The sequence below is a fragment of the Ctenopharyngodon idella genome, chromosome 24 (assembly GCF_019924925.1).
Source record: "Ctenopharyngodon idella isolate HZGC_01 chromosome 24, HZGC01, whole genome shotgun sequence".
NCBI lineage: Eukaryota > Metazoa > Chordata > Actinopteri > Cypriniformes > Xenocyprididae > Ctenopharyngodon > Ctenopharyngodon idella.
In genome coordinates this window covers 1,890,403-1,910,818 of record NC_067243.1, presented here as the reverse complement: position 1 = coordinate 1,910,818, position 20,416 = coordinate 1,890,403, and the positions used below count along the sequence as shown (strand labels likewise).

The following is a 20,416-nucleotide window of genomic DNA, read 5'->3' as shown; positions in this document are numbered from 1 at the left end:
CAACTCATAACTCCTGTTTTCTTCTCATGAGCTCCCTCTGATCGCAATCATCGCATAATTTCGAGGAAAATTAATAGAAATGCTCAGAAAAGTGATGTAAACATATGATATTTTATCAATATATTTCTAAATGTGTAAGTCACACACACTTTGGATTTAAAAGCCTTAATGGAGTTGTTTTGTGCATTCTTGTGATGGTAAATAAATGGAAGCAGGTTCAACTGATCAAGTATGTGTTCTCTTTTTATGTGAATATAAATATCAGTTAGATTCGGCATGATTGATGTGCACTCCTGACATAAATTAATAAATTACTGTTACTGTAACATTTTTTATTGTAAAACATTGTTCAGATATTGATGCTGGAATCTTTAAAGGCCAAACGTTCGCTAGTTTGGGTCGCTAAATCTTGAATGACTGTCAACTGTTGAATGAATGAGTGTCACGTCCAGCTTGTTTACTTCGAACCGGAAGACACTCCCACTTTTGACGCAAGGCCTCATGGGGCGTAGGAAACTTGTGGATCGGTTTCCAGCTGCAGAAGAGTTTGTGGTCGTCTTTGATGTATTTTTCGTTTGATGATGCTCCAAATGTTCTCTGTAGATCTGGGGCCGGATTTACGAAACATTCTTAAGAATAAAATTCTTCTTAACTGCTAATTTCCTCTTATTTTCAAACTTAAGAAAAAAATAAGAATATTTTGTATTCTCAAAAACTTTTCTTAAGAATGTTCTTTTTTTTTTTCTTCTTAAGATTGTTCTTAAGATCAAATTTAAGAAGTATTCATATTCCCGAAAAGAATGTTCTTAAAAATCATCGTAAATAACTTCTTAAAGTTAGGATAACCTCCAACCTGTCTTAAATAGATGCTCAATGAATTTATTGGGTCGTTTCAAATATTAAGCATACGACATAACACTAGCTAAATATAATACATATTATTTGTACCCTGAATGTGGACGAGCACTCTAAAGTCTGAAATTACACTATTGATCATCTGCGCGTACCTGTATATGATGCACTAAAAGTGCGTTCACGCGGCCTCGTAATTCCTGTAGTTACGAGATTCTGGCTTGTAAAAAGCGTTCACGTCCTCGTAGAGCTCGTAATTACAGCTTGTAAGCTGAGAGTTTTCTGAAAGCTCCCAGATGTACCACCTGACCGCTGTAGATTCAGAGGCGTTGATAGTGGTGCCATGGAAACACATTATTCCCAGTCCAAGGACGTGAACAGCTCCGAATATAACGTCACGTGTGATCATCTCAAGATTCCGGTATTTATGGCGTGAACGCAGCATTACTCAAGCTTGTACGGAGAACGGCCCAAGACGTTAGCACGATTTACTAATTCGTTTCCTCGATTTATAAACAGTGTGCACAGTTTAGCAAATCCAGGGAAAGAATTAGTAAATCACGAGCATGATTTAGCTACTATTTTTTTCCTGCATGTCATGTGCGGGGCTCCGTAAGCTAGAACCAGCGAGGCAGCACACACAGATACAGGACGCATTCACTCTAGAGAGAGCGCAAAAAAGAGAACAAATGAATGGGAAAGAACGTTGCATCTTGAGACAGGTTTTTTTTAAATAACGATTTTAACGGTTCATTAAAACATGACAGAGTGATTAGCTCCCGTCAAACAACCACAACGAAAATAGTCTGCGCGCTCATTATGATATCTGCGGTAGCCTAATCTACAGGCGGTGACGGGCTTTGAGGTGTTTTTCATTCAGCGAGTCTTCAGCAATTACCCCCTTTCAATCAAAGAAACACCCTTCATTTTCTTCTTAAGTAAAAAATTAAGATCTTGCCCTAAGTTCTTAAGAAAATATTTCAGAACTTCCTAAGAATTTTTCAAGAATTGCACTCAGGAACATTCTTAAGAACTTCTTAGAATTTATCTTAAGAATTTTCTTAACTTCTTTCTTAAGAAGATGTTTGTGAATCCGGCCCTGGACCGCAGGCAGGTCAATTCACACCCGGACTCTTCTACGACGAAGCCATGCTGTTGTAACAGCTGCAGTATGTGGTTTTGCATTGTCCTGCTGAAATACACAAGGCCTTCCCTGGAATAGAGATCGTCTGGAGGGGAGCATATGCTGCTCTACATTTTTACTTTATCATAAAAACTCATTCTGTATGATTTATACGCCTTTTGAAAAATGGGGACATGGAGTAATGCCCTCATAACCCTCTCCTTGAAATACCTATGTCATTATACATGACACAAAAATGTGCCACACTCACACACACACACTCACACACACACACACACACACACACACACACACACAAACACACTCACACAAACACACTCACACACACACACACACACACTCACACACACACTCACACACACACACACACACACACACACACGCACAAACACACACACACACACTCACACACACACACACTCACACACACACACACTCACACACACACACAAACACACACACACTCACACACACACTCACACACACACACACACACACACGCACACTCACACACACAAACACACACACACACAAACACACACAAACACACACACACACACACACACACACAAACACACTCACACACACACACACACACACACACAAACACACTCACACACACACACTCACCCACACTCACACACACACACACAAACACAAACACACTCACACACACTCACACACACACTCACACACACACAAACACTCACACACACACACACACAAACACTCACGCTCACACACACTCACACACAAACACACACACACTCACACACACACACACACGCACACTCACACACACAAACACACACACACACACACAAACACACACAAACACACACACACACACTCACACACACACACACACTCACACACACACACTCACACTCACACACACACACACACACACACACAAGACTGCACATTGAAGAAAATATTTATTTCTTCTCCACATTGTAAAACCATTCAATACATCAATGCCTTTCCAAAGGTTCATTTTGCACTGAAAATCCGAACATATTCTAAATACAACAAATTACACGAACAAAAACATTTGCTATGACTTTTATAAGCGATCGGCCCAGCGATGTTCACACAGGGGTGAAGAAGCGGCCAAAAAAGTCCCATTGACTTTCAATGGCGGAATGTTCAGAAATTTGAATCTCAACTGTCACTTTCTCACACATGCAGGAGCCCTTTCTCTCTCTCTCTCTCTCTCTCTCTCTCTCTCTCACTATTGATCACAGTGTCATAGAGACAAGGGGCGGGATCATTTCACTCAGGCAACCAATCAGTCTCTCAGGATCAATGTGAAGCTATCAAGCCACGCCCTAGCAACCATTTAGAGCACCCTAGCAACCCAAACCCAAACAGGGATATCTTCACATCTGAATGTCAGAGAGGCATGGGGGTTGGTTTATATCATTCATACTGACAAGCAGCATTTGCAGTATCATTACTGGCAGCTGCCAATCACTCCCTAACAACCAAACAGAATACCCTAGCAACTGTTTAGCAAGACCTATATCTCTGCATCAGAACATCGCAGAGACATGGCGGTTGGCTCTTTTGACTCATGCTAGCAAACTGGACTTCCAACATGCTAAACATGCTAGCAGTGAATAGCTACATGCTAATAGTGATTAGCTAAGTAAATCATGTTAAGAACTCTATAAAAACTCCATCGTAACCATCTGTGACAACTACCCACCACCTAGTAACACCATAGCAACCACCCAGGTTACCATAGCAACTGCCTAGCAACTGCCCAGAACACCCTAGCAACCGCCTAGCAACACCTTACCAACCACCCCAAGTACCTTAGCAACTGCCTAGCAATACCCTAGCAGCCAGCCAGGTTACCATAGCAACTGCCTAGCAACCACCCAGGATACCCTAGCAACCACCCAGGATACCCTAGCAACCACCTAGCAACCACCCCAAGTACCTTAGCAACTGCCTAGCAACACCCTAGCAACCACCCAGGTTACCATAGCAGCAAAGTTGGGTGGTGTCAAAGTTGGGTTTTGTTAAATTAATGTAAAGTTTTGAATGAAGTGTTTCATTTTGCAAAATAACTGAGGTGTTCTGCTACTTGTGTGTGTGGATGTGTGAATTGTGTGTAGTGTTTTGACAAAATGAGCCTTTTTAAAATTGAGCTTAAGAATCGTAAAAAACTGTAACAGACCAATAGTGTCATTATTCAGTGTTGATTCAGTTCAGTTCAATAACTGTGTAAAACTCATCAGTTGTGCACACATACTGTATTTACAGTGTGTTTGTGAGTGACAAACTCCTGTACACTCCGCTGCACTCTGAACAAGAAAAACTACACAAGATAGTAGTGTTTTACATTTCTCACATCTGTGTGTAGCAGTGGTGTGCAGTGGTGTTCTGAAATGAGGAGGCACATTTTTTATTTATTTATGAATCAATGTAAATTCATGTGCATTACTCTTAACGTTGACACATCTTCCATGTTAAATGAACATCAAAAAAGAAGCCAAATTCAATTCTATTTTGTAATTTTACATTAACAATGTATTGTAATAAATGTTCTATTTATCAAAACCAAGTCAATCTCATCAAGTTAGTGTTTTAAGCATTTCTACATTCATTCCAAAATAATAACTAAAGGCAATAATAATTTAAACAATATATTTTATTTGTGTATTGATGTTTTTCTTTTTAATAGTCAACTTAGGCTATTTTGGATCATCAGTCATGCTCCGTAAACACCGTCTGTCACAGACACGAAGATGTATTTTTAATTTCACCAAGCTGATTGCACTAAAAATCATGTTTTCAGTCCATTTCGAGTTTGATTTTGACGTGACATAAAGCGGTGATATCCAAATTGTAGAAGGTTGAAATTCTCCTCTAACTCTGGCCGTGGGCCTGAGGGTGTTCAACCGCATCAACGCATTTCGGGGTATGTAATTATATTGATTTATGTTGCCGCATTATTTTTAGTGCCGTCGACTAATAGTGGACTGTTAATTTAGTGTGATCCAGGCAGTATTGGTGGATCGTTCACCACTCTTATTCAGTAGCCCCTCACTGCAGAACACTGGAGATCCAGGGGGCGGAGTCGAGTAGGTTAATGTCAGCATCCTACCTCCTGTAGTTTGTCTCCATGCCTCTAGAGGTCCCCTGTGTTCCCCTCTGCCTTAGTTTTTCCACATGGATCCTTGTTAGCATTATCCAGGTCACCTGTGCCTTGTTTCTCCTAGGGTATTTTAGTTGTGTTTTTTCCCCTTGTTCCTCACTTGGTTTTTGAGTCTTGGCCACGTGCTTCCTGCTTTGTCTCTCCAAGTCTTTCCAAGCTATCTCAAGTAAGGTGTTCTGAGTTATTTGGTTATTAATGTTCTCTAGTTTTGTTTTCTCCCCTCGTGGAGTTTTTATTTTCCCATGTGGTTTTTTCCATTATCTCTTATGTTATTAATGCCTCTGTCTGAGAAGAACTTTTGTTGGATTTTTGCTTGAAAATACTTTTTTTTTATTAAATCTACATTGCCTGGAGTTCTGCCTTGAGTGTTTCGTTTGGGTCCAACATCACAGTCTCTGTGGCCTTGTGGCAGATATCTCAACCACCACACCAGAGACCCGAGTTCTAGCCCGGCTTGTGACAGTTAAGGTATATGTAAAGTGGGAGGAGTCCGATCTAGAACCAGGGGGTGGAGATGGGTCGGTTTAGAGCCAGTGGGCGGAGACGGGTAGGTTTAGGGATATGTAAAGTGGGAGGAGTTGGATCTAGATCTTGTGTTCTGCAGTGAGGACCATCTCCTCTTATTGAGGGCCAGTCAATGGCATAAAGTGGTGATATCTAACTGGGTAATCTGTTTACTTACTTTTCAATTAGTCTTCCCATTGATGCTATCATTTGTTCATTTAAACTGACGCACAGAACGTGCACGTCTACAAGAGGCGGGATTTATCACACAAACCAATCATATCCAATCATAACCAATTACACCCAATCATAGCACGATGGAGACATTGCCTCCTCTCACGTGACTTTCCCCCATTCATTCTCAATTACCCCCCACAAAACCCACCGCACGCTATAGGGGGTCTAATTGTTTTCTATGAGTGGAAAGGGAGGCACGACTCCTGCTGTAACTTTACTGTTGGGCAGTGTTCCTTTAGAAATATGAGTGACTTGCACTCTTTTTAATGACATAATTTGTAATATTTGTGTTGTTTTATATGTAATATGGATTATTTTCTCATCCTATTTTTTTTTTTTTTTTTTTTTTTGAGGAGGCACTGCCTCCCTTGCCTCCTCGGAGGAAACACCCCTGGTGTGTAGTTTGGTGTGTATGTGGCTAATCATTTGATGTTTGTGTGTAGCGTTATTACACAAAAATACCATTTTAAAAGAGTTCAGATAGTTTTAAATGAAGTGTTTGCTTTTGCAAGAAATATGTGATGTTTTGCATGTTGTGTGTGTTGTGTGGTTTTGTGTGTGGAGTTTCGAGAAATGGAGCCATAGTTTCAAGAACTGTGCGTAACATTTCAAAAAACTGTAACCGCAGTGTTAAAATGAGAGTCGGTTAAGAATAAACTTGTGACTTCTCTGTTAAGATCAGAGTTGGTTAGGAGAACTGTGTGAAGAGTTCTGAAAAAGTGAACTAAGTGTTGAGAAATGTGTCCTAGTGACTGCAAAAAACTGTAAATGTGTATCAAGTGTGTCAGTGTATGTTTTCATTTTGCCTTTCAAATTGAAATGAAATAAGCAGAAACAAGGAAACGGCGTCTGTTAGAAAGGCTGGGTTCCTGCGCTGCTTTCCATCAGTCATCATTAGTGGAGAGAGGGACGAACGGAAGGTGTGAACGGGAGCGTTTCCTCCGAGGGGGCAAGGGAGGCAGTGCCTGACTAAGTAATGCAGGACAAATGAGTAGTACTACATTAACACTTTAACTACTACTACTAACTAATATGGAAATAAGATTAACTAATCAGTAAGTAATATCAAATTTAGGACTAAGATAGTTCCTTGTTAGGTAATCAGTAATAACTGAATGAGATTAGCCTCTGCTATGACAAATGATAAAGAATTACCTCTTAATTACTAATCACAACATTATTGTGTGTCTGAGACGTAATCAATCATCTTTTTTTACTCTGAATATAGTCATAAAATGCATCATAATTACTCAAGTGTCATTCTGCAGGAACTACTAGTGATCTGGACCATTATTTTGTGTAATGGGGTGATCCTCTTGGGGGTGTTTTTCCGTTCTGTGTGGGTGGATGGAGCTGGGCGGAAGTCAAGTTCACGGCCCCTTTAAAAAAACGCAGAGATTTTCCTTTACTTCCGTTTTCTTCCACCATAGTATACAAGCTGTGTGTTGGTCATGTCGCAAGAACTAATTGATGTGCGTCAAGCACTGAGATTGTAGTAAACGCCGTAATCTGTAGAAGGTTGAAATTCTCCTCTAACTCTGGCCGTGGGCCTGAGGGTGTTCAACCGCATCAACGCATTTCGGGGTATGTAATTGTATTGATTTATGTTGCCGCATTATTTTTAGTGCCGTCGACTAATAGCGGACTGTTTATTTAGTGTGATCCAGGCAGTATTGGTGGATCGTTCACCACTCTTATTGAGGACCAGTCAATGGCCAGTCATAAGTGAACACGTGTTTGTGTGTTTTAAGATCAATCGGTGTTGTTTTGTTTTTTTCTATTTGATTGATTTAGTTGTATTTTCTTTAATTTGGTATTTTGTGTTTTTTGTTTATTGTGTTCTTGAGAATTGTGAGTGGCTATTGTTATCTTTGACTGTCTGTTTTCAATTCCCTTATAACCAGCAAGGGCTATTATTGTTACAATAGGACCAGCCAGGAGACAGGAGAGAAGTTTAACAGGTTGTTTATTGAACACAACAGAGTAGATGGTGACAACAGGTGAGTATGCAGATGCAAGTTCGTGACTGGTGAATGGTATAGAGAACGATACTGTCCTTTGTGGTTGCAGAGTGCCGATGGAGAATGATACTTGCTGACTGGAGACGATGACTGCAGACAACACTTCACACACAGACTGGATACAAAGGAGGGAACTCGGAGACAAGGGGAACAGGTAAGTAGCTCGGCGAGTCCTTGAGGTAAGCATACAGGTAAGTGTTAGATGCGAACGAGACCGGACAATGTGACTGTGTGTGTGAGTGTCTTAAGTAGTGCTGGTGATGAGTGAGCTGATGAGGAGCAGCTGGCGGTGATCAGTACTCCGGGGAAGGTGTGCGCTGTGATTGGTGGATGTTGGAGCCTGGTGTGTCTGTGACAATTATCTGCTGGAGGGTTTATTGTATTTTGTTTTGTTTGATTGTTGGTTGTGTGGGTTGTAGTTTTGGTTATTTACTTTGATGGAGAGTAATTTTATTTTGCTTCACAGGTTTGTGGGAAAGTGTGAATTTTTTTTGAGGGTTTCGTTTACATTGAATTTATTGGGGTTTTCTGTTTTTGTTTTTTTCCCAAATGTTGAATTATCACAAGGGATATTGATATTGTCAAGTCAAGATGCATCATTACCGGTGGCCACTGAAGGCTATTTTTATGTAAGAATAGTTTTGTACTTGTGACATGTAATTTTCTAACGTATTGTGTGTTTTGTATGATTATATTTTTAAGAATATTTAAGTGTCAAATAAAGAAGATTGGTTGTGCACCTCTCTGCTTGTTCCTTCCATTTGTTTGGAAAAACCTGTAGTTGTAGAAAAGCATTTATATTATACAATTTACATGTTAGTTGGTACTAACCCCCGCCCACAAATGCAAGTGGACACATTTTGACTATCACCCTGTGAGAGACATCAACACATTAACAACCACCTATCCCTCTACTGTGGAGCAAATGGTCATCTCTTCCATGAATGTCCTGTCCAAACTCAACCACACATCTCATTATTAAACCACACTCCAGTGTCAGTCATGTCTGCTACCCTATCTATAAATCCAACACCGGTCTATCACCGTTCCAATACGTGCTCAGTTTCCAACTGTTTCCCTGGTCAGGAGAGCCTTCAGAAGTTCCAGCTGTAGACCACTGGTTCAAGGAGAGCAAAAAGGTCTGGGACTCAGCTCATGTCCATCTGCAGAGGCTGTTAGGAAGCACAAGAGCCAGGCCGATGTCAGAAGATCAGACACTAATATACCACCCGGGACAAAAGGTCTCTCTCAACCAGGTTCATTCGCCTCTGACTGAGTCTCAGATACACTGGACCATTTACTATTGCACGTCAGATAACTGATGTCACTAACTGGCTCAACTTACCTCCACAATACCATATTCACCCATCTTCCTGAGTTGTGCTCTGTTGAAGAAACTCCATTGAAGTCTTGTGTTGAATCCATCCTCATGTCTGCCTTCATCTGTTGTGACACCTTGCTGCCAGGTAATGATAATTGTAAGATTTTGTTCTTTCTAGAAAAGAGCAGTTTTATCACTGGCAGAAGTGTACACAACCAGAGGATTGAGCGTCTTTGGCGGGACGTCTGCTGTGCAGTCACTTCAAATTATTGTGCTGCCTTCCAGTGCCTTGAAGAAAGTGGCACTCTGGACATTCAAAATGAAGTTCATGTTCTCTGCCTACATTACGTGATGCTGCTCCGGAGAACATGGGATCAGCACCCTCTCTCTATTACCAAATCATTGTTTTATGTGTGAAAATGTAGCAAAAGTTAAACAGAAATTCAAAAATAATGGACTTGTGACAAGGCACTCTTGAGCACACGTGTGGGCTGAGCAACACTCCCCATTATAGATCAGGGAATATAAATGATTTCTGAACATTGACTCTCAGTCTTTATTCACCTTTTTCTCATGGTTTCTCAATAGAACAGGGATTTAAACCCGACTTGTGTCTTCTGCTGGTTAGATCTGCATTAAAGGACTCAATATACACCTTTTGACTAATGTGACGAACCTCTCTCCATCATGTCCCGAGACGACCGGTAAGTTGCAGATATTGATACGATTTTTGCTAATGACAAAAATATTTAGTTGGACTTTTTAATGAGATTGTGCACTAATTTAAGCTTAATGTATGATTTACACATTTGTTTTTTATTAAATTGTGGCTGGTATACAAATCACAGTTTTAAACTAATTAAAGTTAAAATTCACACTTTAAACCTTTTACCTTCGACATCAATTAATTAATAGATGTAATGTCATTATGTCACTCAATTAAAATACAAATCAAATGTAAACATTGATGTACTGCTAACCATATAAGTGCTTTGACACGTTATAGTTTTTCCTATTCAACTTTGAGACATGCGCGGACATTAAGGGGGACACCATTTTAAATCATTGACTCATTTTGAGGGGACGGTGTGAACAATGATCATACATGTGCTATAGATTTAATGTGACTAATAATTCTCAAACATGTCCCAACACTTTCGGTTGTATTAAATGTATTAAAATTTAACTTTAATTAGTTTAAAGTGTGTTTCATTAATTGAAGTAATGTCACTCAATTAAAATACGAATCAGATTTAAACATTGATGATGTACTGCTAACAACCATATAAGAGCTTGTGAATTTAACATGTAAATAACAGGCCGCTAGTTTATTGGGTTTATTCATGTATACTCTTTAGTACAAAAAAGGTGGCCACGAATTAAGACACCCTATAAAAATGTACTTTTAGTTACAAAAAAGAAGTCTGTGCTTTTAATTGAAAACTTTAATGGAAATTAAATTGAGTCAGTGACACCATGGTATCCTCTGTAGCTTGTGTTTGTTGATCTTCGTTGGTGATTAATTCTGATTTGTTTTTACAGCATTCAGAGCAACACTAGTGAGGCAGCACAACTGCTGCGGGATGCTCCAGGTTTCCACTGGACCCAGACAGGCTCCTGATACTGTTATGGCAAGACAAGACAGAGATCAGGCCACGCTCTCGTCACTCTTCAGGCCATATGGGTCCAGGGACAGAGTAAGGGCACGGCCCAGGCCTTTCACCACTCCCTGGTGCCATGATTTATTCTGTCTGGCTGAACCAAACACCGGTTCAGTCCCGAGGCCGGAGGAAACAGTGTCTTTGCACTCCATTGGTCCTGGAAAGCGGCGTGTCAGATTTAAAGACAGTAAATGTTCATTTAGAGAATTCTTCCCTGCACTGAGAGATAGCGGTGGCTTCAAAATAATGACAGCCACTAGAAATAAATGCTTATTGACGTACCAATGCCATCAGGTGGTACACCATAGACTATCTGAGGCATGAAAGAGGCTGAACAGGGCAATGGCAGCATCGATTGATGCCATGAAATCAGTTTGATGAACAGATCATGAAAAAAAGAAGATTCATACACATTCTCACTTCCACACCTACAGTGACCCAGTTCAGCTGATCTGCGTGTGTTTGGACTGTGGGGGAAACACACTCTTACACACACAGAAAAGCCTCCTGGATCCGCTGGGGCTCAATCCTGTCAAATATTTTTAAATCCCCAGCTATTAAACCATATGAGACATTTTTATAGTGCAGACTGTCATATTGTTTTCATGACTGTTCCTTTGAACGTCAACTTACTGTAAGAGCAAATTAATTTTGTGTTTTGTTATTAACTTGCACTTGTTGTGTTTCATTGTGTAGTGCTGAACATGCAGAACATTTCTCCAGTCCATCAACATCTTCCACGTAAGGCTTTACAAGTTATTTTTCTCTAAATAATTTTTAACAACAGTTTTAAATGAAAAACTGGCCAGAATTTACTCGTCTTAAATAGTTTCTAGACATGTTTGTTTTACTCACACTAAACACATTAAGCCAGGATTAGGCTTCAGTTTTATAAACGTACCCCTGAAAAAAACATTACTGGTGTTTATCTTGAGACAAAACAATGGCACTGACATATTTTAAGAGATGTCAGGACAAGTTACTCTCAGTTAAAACAGCTCAAACATGCATTTTAGTCTAGGACTATCTTAAGCCTTGTCTGTGAAACCGGGGAAAGAGTTTAGGGCAACATTTTAAGATCGAGTCCCCATTCGTATTTCATTGCTCTATATAAATCTTCATCTTAAGTTACACTTTCTGTCCTGAATTCTCTGTGTGTTTACTGGAAGCAGGTCAGAGAGGTTTCAGACATCATGAGAAAGATCAAGCAAAGTGAGCACTTAAACAGCTTGATAATTGTTTGATCATCAAAATGACATATTTAAACTTTTTCCTGCTTTTAAATAGCTTGAATTGCTTCATTTAGTATATACACGGATGTATGAATATGCAAATTTGTCCCCGCCCACATTCATTCACAGCAGCTTCAGTACCTGATCCACAAGGTTTACTATAGTAAATGCCACACAACGGCAAGTGGAAATATTGGTTTAATTAATCCATATATGTTTGAACCTGGAAGTGATTCAGAAGAAGAAGATTGAGAGTGAATTATTCAAGCTTGTCTACAAGTGTATCAGAATGATAATGTGTTTTCTGCATCGCTCTCGACAGTGTCAGACACACTGTATGTCATGATTACACACATAATGCTGGATAATAAAGTGTTGTTAATTCTACAAACCGTTACTGTGGTTTAAGGTTGACCTCGAGGACAGTGATTCAGAACCAGAGAGCAATGTTACACAGGTTTGTTTTTCAAATCTCACAATGGGCCTCATTTGGCGTTGAACTCTGGTATATTACAGCTGTATATAGCTGGCTTGTTGTACTTCTGTCTGTCATTGTTATAAGGAGGACTGAGGGAGAGTCATGGAAGTCATCCACAGTCAGTTCAGCAACGAATCAGAGAGGAATTCCCCGTATGTGAACTGCATGGCGCATAAGCTAAATCTTGTCCTCGTTGAATCATGTACAGTGAACAGAGACATTAAAGCGTGTCTAAATGTGACTGACAAACTGTACTGTATTTTTGCAGAGCCAAGCAACCATTGCAAGTTTCTGATGATGCAGGTGAAAAGGTTTTGTGAGGATTTTTCTGGTGTTTGTGCAGAAAGTTCCCCTCAAGCTGGAGGAAAATGAAAAAGAACCTCACGAGCAGCTCCCGGGCTTTCGCAGTACATAGTACCGATCACACTTGACCAGCCTGATGAAAATGAGAATCAGAATCACAGGCGTTTAAATGTCAGTTGTGACTCAACGGCATCGGTCTTTACTAAGCACGTGTGCAAGCTTTAAGATCCACCCTCGGCTTGTGACAGCTGAAATGGATCTAGTGAAATGTGCGATCGCATCGCCGATCACCCTTGAAAAACTTAAAGATGAAGTGCGGAAGGATCAATATCCAAACTGTTGGCTCTGCTGCGTCAGAGAGAAGTTTCTCAGTTATGAGAAGAATCAGAAACTGGATCCGGTCTGCAATGGCTCAAGACAGATTCTCAGATCTTTCCCTACTGCACACAGAGAGTGATTTGACTGCAAATTCACCACAAGAGAAGATCAAGAAAATCTACGCAAATCGGAAAAAGAGGCGGATTCTTCTACATTATAGGCGAACATATCATTTTTTATTCCACTCTTTAAACTACCAGTCATTGTTAATTGTAAATGTATTTTAAATGTAGAAGAAATTATATAAGCTATATAAATAATTGAAATGTAAAAAAATATATATGGTATATATTTGTACGTTAAAAAAAAAAAATCAGAGCTCGTGGTCTGCCGGTAGGCATTGATAGGTTTTATTTTTTTTTTTCTCATCTCTTGCTTTTAATTTGAAATCAATTTGCTTTTAATAAGAAATCAATACACTGTTGAACAATAACAAATATCTATAATGTTTTCCCCTGTATTTTATGAAAATGATTGGTTTATGTACTACAAACACTTGTGCATTAAGCCCTCATGGATTTTATACAATGTAAATAAGGCAGAAAATACAGTACCCATCAAAAGTTTGGAAACATTACAATTGTAATTGTACAGTTGAAATAGGCCTATGTCTCTTCTGCTCACCAAGGCTGGATTTGTTTAATTTAAAAAAATGCAGTAAAAACAGTAATATTGTGAAATAGTATTACAATTTAAAATTGCTATAATCTATGTGAATATATTGTAAAATGTACAATATATGTGATCAAAGCTGAATTTTCAGCATCTTTACTCCAGTCTTCAGTGTCACATGATCCTTCAGAAATCATATGCCTATTTGCTTGATTATAATAAAAGTGTTGAAAACAGTTGTGCTGCTTCATATTTTTGTGGAAACCATGATACCATTCAACATTTTTGGTAAGATTAAATCAAAAGAGAGAAATACTTTTATTCATCAAGGATGCATTAAATTTATCAAAAGTGACAGTGACAATAAATGCAAATAAATTTTGTTCATTCACTTTCTACTCATCAAAGAATCCAGAAAAATTAAATGTATCATGGTTTCCACGACAATTGTAAGCAACTGTTTTTAACACAGATAATAATCATAAATGTTTCTTACCAAATCAGCATATTAGAATGATTTCTGAAGGATCATGTGACACTGAAGACTGGAGTAATGATGCTGAAAATTCAGCTTTGATCACAGGAATAAATTACACTTTAAAGTATATAAACATAGAAAACAGCTTTTTTAATTTGTAATAATATTTCACAATATTACTGCTTTTTTTGTATTTTTTTATTATTAAATGCAGCCTTGACGAGCATAAGAGATTTATGACTTGTGCTGAGACATCAAAAAGGTTGTCAATTAGCACTGCATTATTCATATACTTTACTGTCAATAAAAACTTAGTAGAAACACAAATGATCTTAGGTCAACTGTGGTAGTCACACAGGTCTACTTTTGGGGTTTGGCAACACTACGATTATGTCTGAAAATATATTTTCTGAGTCCTGAATGCTAGGAGTCCTGAAAGATCTTGTAGCAACTAATGAACTTTGCCACTAGGAACCGATTATACTGATGTTTACATTTCCATTTTTAGGAAAACCTGTGCATGAGTCAACGGAGGCCGGACGCACAAACTCAAAGATTGGGTTAAACTGGAGTTTATCTGAATTGAACAACTTTGTTTGCCAAAGCTACCCTCGCATCAGTTTAAATTTGGTAGGCTTTGAATTGGCAAGGACAGGCAAAGGACGCAAGATCCAGAAATTGCAAGTTAGTTCTGTGAAGGAACTAAAAGCAGTTGTTGGCAAAAGCAGGCTTTACATCGTGCCACGAGCCACTGTCTTGCAGGTATGGAATTATACACAGGGATTTATATCATACTACAATCATATAAATGTGTTCTCTGTAATGTCTATACCTATAACTGAAGTTACCCTCTCTACCCTCAGGTAACATCACCACCCTCTGCCATGTCCCAGAATTCATTGCCACCACTCGCAGCTCCAGCAGTAGATGAGACCTCACAAGTGGTTTCAGATCAGGTCCATATTAAAATGATTGCACATCTAATGATTTTTGTTATGTCCACTATGCACTTTGTAGTGATGAGTGGCAAATACAAATATAAACCGTTTTGTTTTGTTTTTTTTTCCCTAATATATATTAAGATGTGTCTATTTATTCTGTGTGATGTCTGAGCAGTTACATTCCCTAGGATAAGTTTTTGTAATTTTTCTACCTAAGGATATTTTCTAATGATGTATTTTGTTTTCACTATGAGTGTGTGTTCTCTTGCTGAAGGAGAAATCATTTGGCTTTTCTGTGTACTACCAGGTGGCATCCACATCCTCTGCCATATCCATGAATTCATTCCCACCACTCTCAATTGCTCCAGTTCAAGATGAGACCGCACCTGTGGCTGAGAGTACCCAAGCTCAAAGTGTGGTTGCAAATCAGGTAACCAATTTTGACACTGTATAGAATAAATAGTATTTATTGATTTTATGTGCGTGTACTATTTAATGGTGATTTGTGAGAAATGCCTTTTTTTTCTTTTTCTTTTTTTTTTTTTTTTTAAATGCTTTACTTTAGGCTCTTCAAGAATGGCGAGCAATACGTGCCCAGCAAGACCAGGAGTATAATACAAGTTTGTTGGTGGATCAGGAGAAGGTAATACTTCCAAGTTCTATTTATGTATGATTTACATTCTCTTACAGAATGCATACGTACTTTTAATGTGGTCTTTTAATAGGAGAGGAAGAAACTAGTCTATCAGGCTTGTGAGGAAAGACGTCAAAAGGTTTGTGTATATAATAAATTAGTTTGATAAACTAGCTGAAGTTTTTTTTTTTTTTTTAAATGAGAGATCACATTTCAGGCTATTGAGGCAAGACGTCAGTGAATGTCTGCATGTGAGGAACCCTCAGATGGGGTGTTGATCAAATTTAAATATCCAAATGGACACACCAATATGAGGAAATTCAGCTTGTCGGAGCCAATCCAGGTGATGTGTGTTCAGCTTGAGAAAATATCAAGTGTCTTCTCAGTGGTTCAGTGGGTTGCAAAACTTGACTGTTTCATATCTTTTTAGATCTTGTTTGACTTTGTGGGACAAGATGATATTGCCAGTGAAATCTTTGTGGTGCAAGAAGCCGCATCATCAAGATCAGTTGAGAGCAGTTCCTCCGGGTCAGTAATGGATCATGGCATAAAAGCATCCTCAACTCTATATGTGCTTTGGTTTTCAAATAAGGATGTACAGGTAAATGTGTTGCATTTTATTTCCTGACTCAAATGAAAACGGAATGTGTTTTGGTTTGTGCAAGCTCATGTATTGTGCATGTTTGTCTTCAGGAAATTCTCTCAGATCAACAAAATGATGGAGCTTATGCCCTACACCATACATCTCATTGTCCGCTGTCTGAGCCCTCCATCCGCTCACCGCTGTCTGAGCCCTCCACCCGCTCACCGCCGTCTGAGCCCTCCACCCGCTCACCGCCGTCTGAGCCCTCCACCCGCTCACCGCTCACTCTGTTCTCACAACCACAAGACCACATTCAAGCGTAGGTTCTTCAACCCTGAAGCAAAATTGGATGTTGTGTTTGTGGATGAAGATGGTGAAGGGGCAGTTGACGAAGGCGGCCCGACAAGAGAGTACCTAAGGCTGTTGATGAGGGCCGTCCACCAGTCAAATATCTTTGAGGGACATGAGAAAGACCGGCAGTTGTCTCTTGATACTCAAGGTAGGGAAGCCCAAATTCTTAGGACTGTCCTCATTCAACTGGCAGAATTCTAGAAATGTATACACGGAAACCCATTTAAAAATGATTGCTCCCTTATTTCTCCTGTCTAATTTATTTTTTATTCTGTTTGTTTTTTATGTGTTGGGCAGGTTTCACCCTGTGTTTATTGTCTGTATCGTCTTTTATTTTAGTTATTTTGCCTTAATTTGTTAACTCTTGGTTAGGATTTTTCCATGATTCTTCATTTCTTTAATGTACTGAAACACCTTTTTGAAACATGTTTTGAAAGGTGCAATAAAAAGTTATTTGTAGTAGCACTAATATTAATCATAGCATTTTAAGGTATTAAATTAACAAGCATTACAGCAGAGCAAGATTTTACTGTTATTTCTTTAATTTTAGCTTTGCAGACTAAACTTTATATGTGGGTGGCAAAAATGATTGCTGCGTGTGGTCCATGGAGGAGTCGGTCCACATTTCTTTTCCGAAAGGCTTTTCCATCAAATCTGTGGGATACCAACACACCCGGCCATGGTGGATGAAGTTGGTGACCATACTTTCAGGGAACAGTTAATAAAAGTAAGCAGGAGAAAGGTGTTATGCATTGAATGTACAGTACTGTGACACAGCCCTATTTTCTATTAACTTTCTATTATTTATGAATCGCTTCAAACGTGTTCAGGTTCCTCCAGCTGCAGACTTCTTCGTCAATGGAAGATTGGCGACTGCCCTGGACCAGTAAGTGCCTCACCTGTCTTATCTGTCCGAAAAATGAAACTGTCACTGGCCCAGGTTTACTGGAGGAGCTGAGGAAGAATCCAACAGTGTTCAACATGTTTGTCAGTGAGGAGATTCCACTACAGGCAAAGGACCTATGCACTTTATTTGACGTGGACTTCTCTGTGCAAGGCAGAAACAGGAGAGACCGAGAAAACATGACAATATGCTTTTGGCGTGACTGGTTAATTGATATTCAAGGTATACTATTTATTGTACAAGTTATAATAACATGGACTTCATAAGTACAATTATTAGTGGTCATTTTGTTGTCCTGGTTGGCAGGAAAATAAACGCTGATAATGCCATAGTTGAAGTGACATTGTGAAGTCTGGTTGTGTGAACATGGGTAGCTCCCTTAAACTTGTTCATATTGTGTTGTAATATTTTACCAAAAACGTACTTGACTGAGGCTTTTGTGGTCGATATTCACCACAAAAAGTCCTCGATTTCAGCATGCAACTTCCAAATTGCTCCAAAGTAACGCATACAAAAGGTTAGAGCTAGGCGATATGGCCTAAAAATAAAATCAACATATGTGTTTTAAGGGGCCTGAATTACTGTTTCTCACCACTTTCTTGTGTTACAGCAGGAGAATGCAGTCCAGTCACCCTAGAGAAGGTATTGGAGTTTACATCTGGAGCTTCAACAGTGCCTCCACTGGGATTTCCACACCGTCCACACCGCCGCTGCACTCTTCCTATGAAGCCTTCAAACAATACATGATGGAGGGAATTTCACAAGCTCCAACCTTTGGACTTGCATGATGTCACTATGTGTGTGAAACTTATTAATGGAAATTCAGTTTTCACTTGAGCTATATTTGTGCTTAGGAGTTATTGAATAGAATGCTGTTGAAGCAAGTCACTGGTTCAGGTGTTAATTTTAGAATCTCATGCACTTTAAAAAAACAAAAAAAAAAAACAATTTTAGATGCAGTAATCCTGTTCATTTTGCACGAGTAACAGTTCACTTCAGTTGATTGGCGGTTATTCAATATTGAGTTTTTCAGCTAACTCAAACTTGTGTAGTTTTTTTTGCTTTAAATTATTTTTGTTAATAATTTTATAAGTTATAAATTCATATATTTTATTTGTTTTGAAAATGTATATTTTCTTTAGGTTTTACGAGACATATATTGGGCTTATAGTTCATGGTTACTATGATGACACTGAGGTTGATCTAATGAATTAGATATCCTTTATAAACCAACTGTAAGGAATTATTGGGCTTATAATTCAATGAGTTTGATGAAATCACACATAACAGCCAATATGTTTGGTTTATGTACATGTTGATGAATACACAGTGAATACAGAGAAGGCAAACAAAAAGTCTGGCTGGTTTGCTGGATGTCAACCTCAACAGCTTCTCATAGTAACCTGTCCCCATCACGACTCTCTGCTCCGATTAGTGGATTGATGTTAAGGTATTTTTGGCCGTTAAGCCTCTCTCCTCAACTGTTCATCTAAAATTCTCATTCAAGCCATTAAACATTCTATGTTTTTTCATACATTACCAGTTTATCTTTTTTTTTTTTTATTCATCTTTTCAATCCCATTCAAAATAGTTAGATCCTTCTCCACTTTTCCAAGGATTCATATTGAATTTTCTTTTTCATGCATTTTCAAATCTTGTCTATTGATTCATATTCCATTTAAACCTTAAGATGTTTCACATTTTTCATACATTAAGAGTTTTATTCAACATTTAAATCTCATTCATACTAATTAGATGCTTTTCCACTTTTTCTACGAATTATAACACAATGTGAGTAGAAAGGAACAATACAAATATAGTCAGCCAACAGTACTACAAAAAAAAAAAAAGACAATAAAACATAACACAGCACCAACAGTGTTGTTAGCTACTGCCAAATCTAGCACACCTGGCATTAGCTCCATCAGCTGCAGCTGCACTGCCCATACCGCCTTATTTTAACAGAAAATGTTGTAACTTAAAGCTGTTGAAACTAAAAATGTCTTTCAGTCCTGGATAATATATGCAGCCAATAAACTTTTGTCTCTGGGCTTGGAATTGGACTATACCTTTTTTTGCTAAATACTGAGAATTGCAGTACAGCAAGCCTGATATTGTATCAGTTCAGCTCAGTTCAGTTGTGAAATCAATGAATGATCCTCAAAGTTAATCAATGCCCAGCTTCATTCAGCTGTGAGCAGCTCTACAGAAAGAAACTGAACATTGAATCAATGTTCATTCAGTTCAATATCAGGATTGATGGAGTTCATCAGTTGTCAATCAAATCTGAATAAGCTCTTATGAACCGTCACTGATATCACTAAGATAAATATAAGAATCTTTTAAACTCCAGCCAAGCTCAAGATCACAGTGGCATTGAGAAGAAGATGTTCTGATGTTGGTTTAAGAGTCAAAAGTGATGCTGAAGATGTTCCTGAAACTCAACTATTGTGAGAAATCTCTCAAAGCCTCCTAAAGAGTGTGTGTTACTGCCCCCTAGAGGAACATGATGAAGTTGATCTGACTGAGATTGATATTCAAACATTTAATACATTCATTTAAATTCATACAGTGTTCAATCTCATCTTCACAGGGAGTGTCTTGATACTTGGA

The 20,416-nt window shown here is 38.7% G+C and overlaps 1 protein-coding gene and 1 long non-coding RNA gene across 6 annotated transcripts in view; one reads left to right on the top strand and one right to left on the bottom strand.

Annotated features, from left to right (window-relative positions):
* LOC127507149 (uncharacterized) overlaps positions 1 to 20,416 on the top strand; it is an 80,781-nt gene that overhangs the window by 52,085 nt on the left and 8,280 nt on the right. The window lies entirely within an intron of this gene.
* LOC127507154 (uncharacterized) lies at positions 17,636 to 19,847 on the bottom strand. The gene is made up of 3 exons (XR_007928262.1): positions 19,488 to 19,847; positions 18,396 to 19,457; positions 17,636 to 17,947 (listed from the first exon to the last, which is right to left on the bottom strand). It is a non-coding gene; the product is annotated as an uncharacterized LOC127507154 (long non-coding RNA).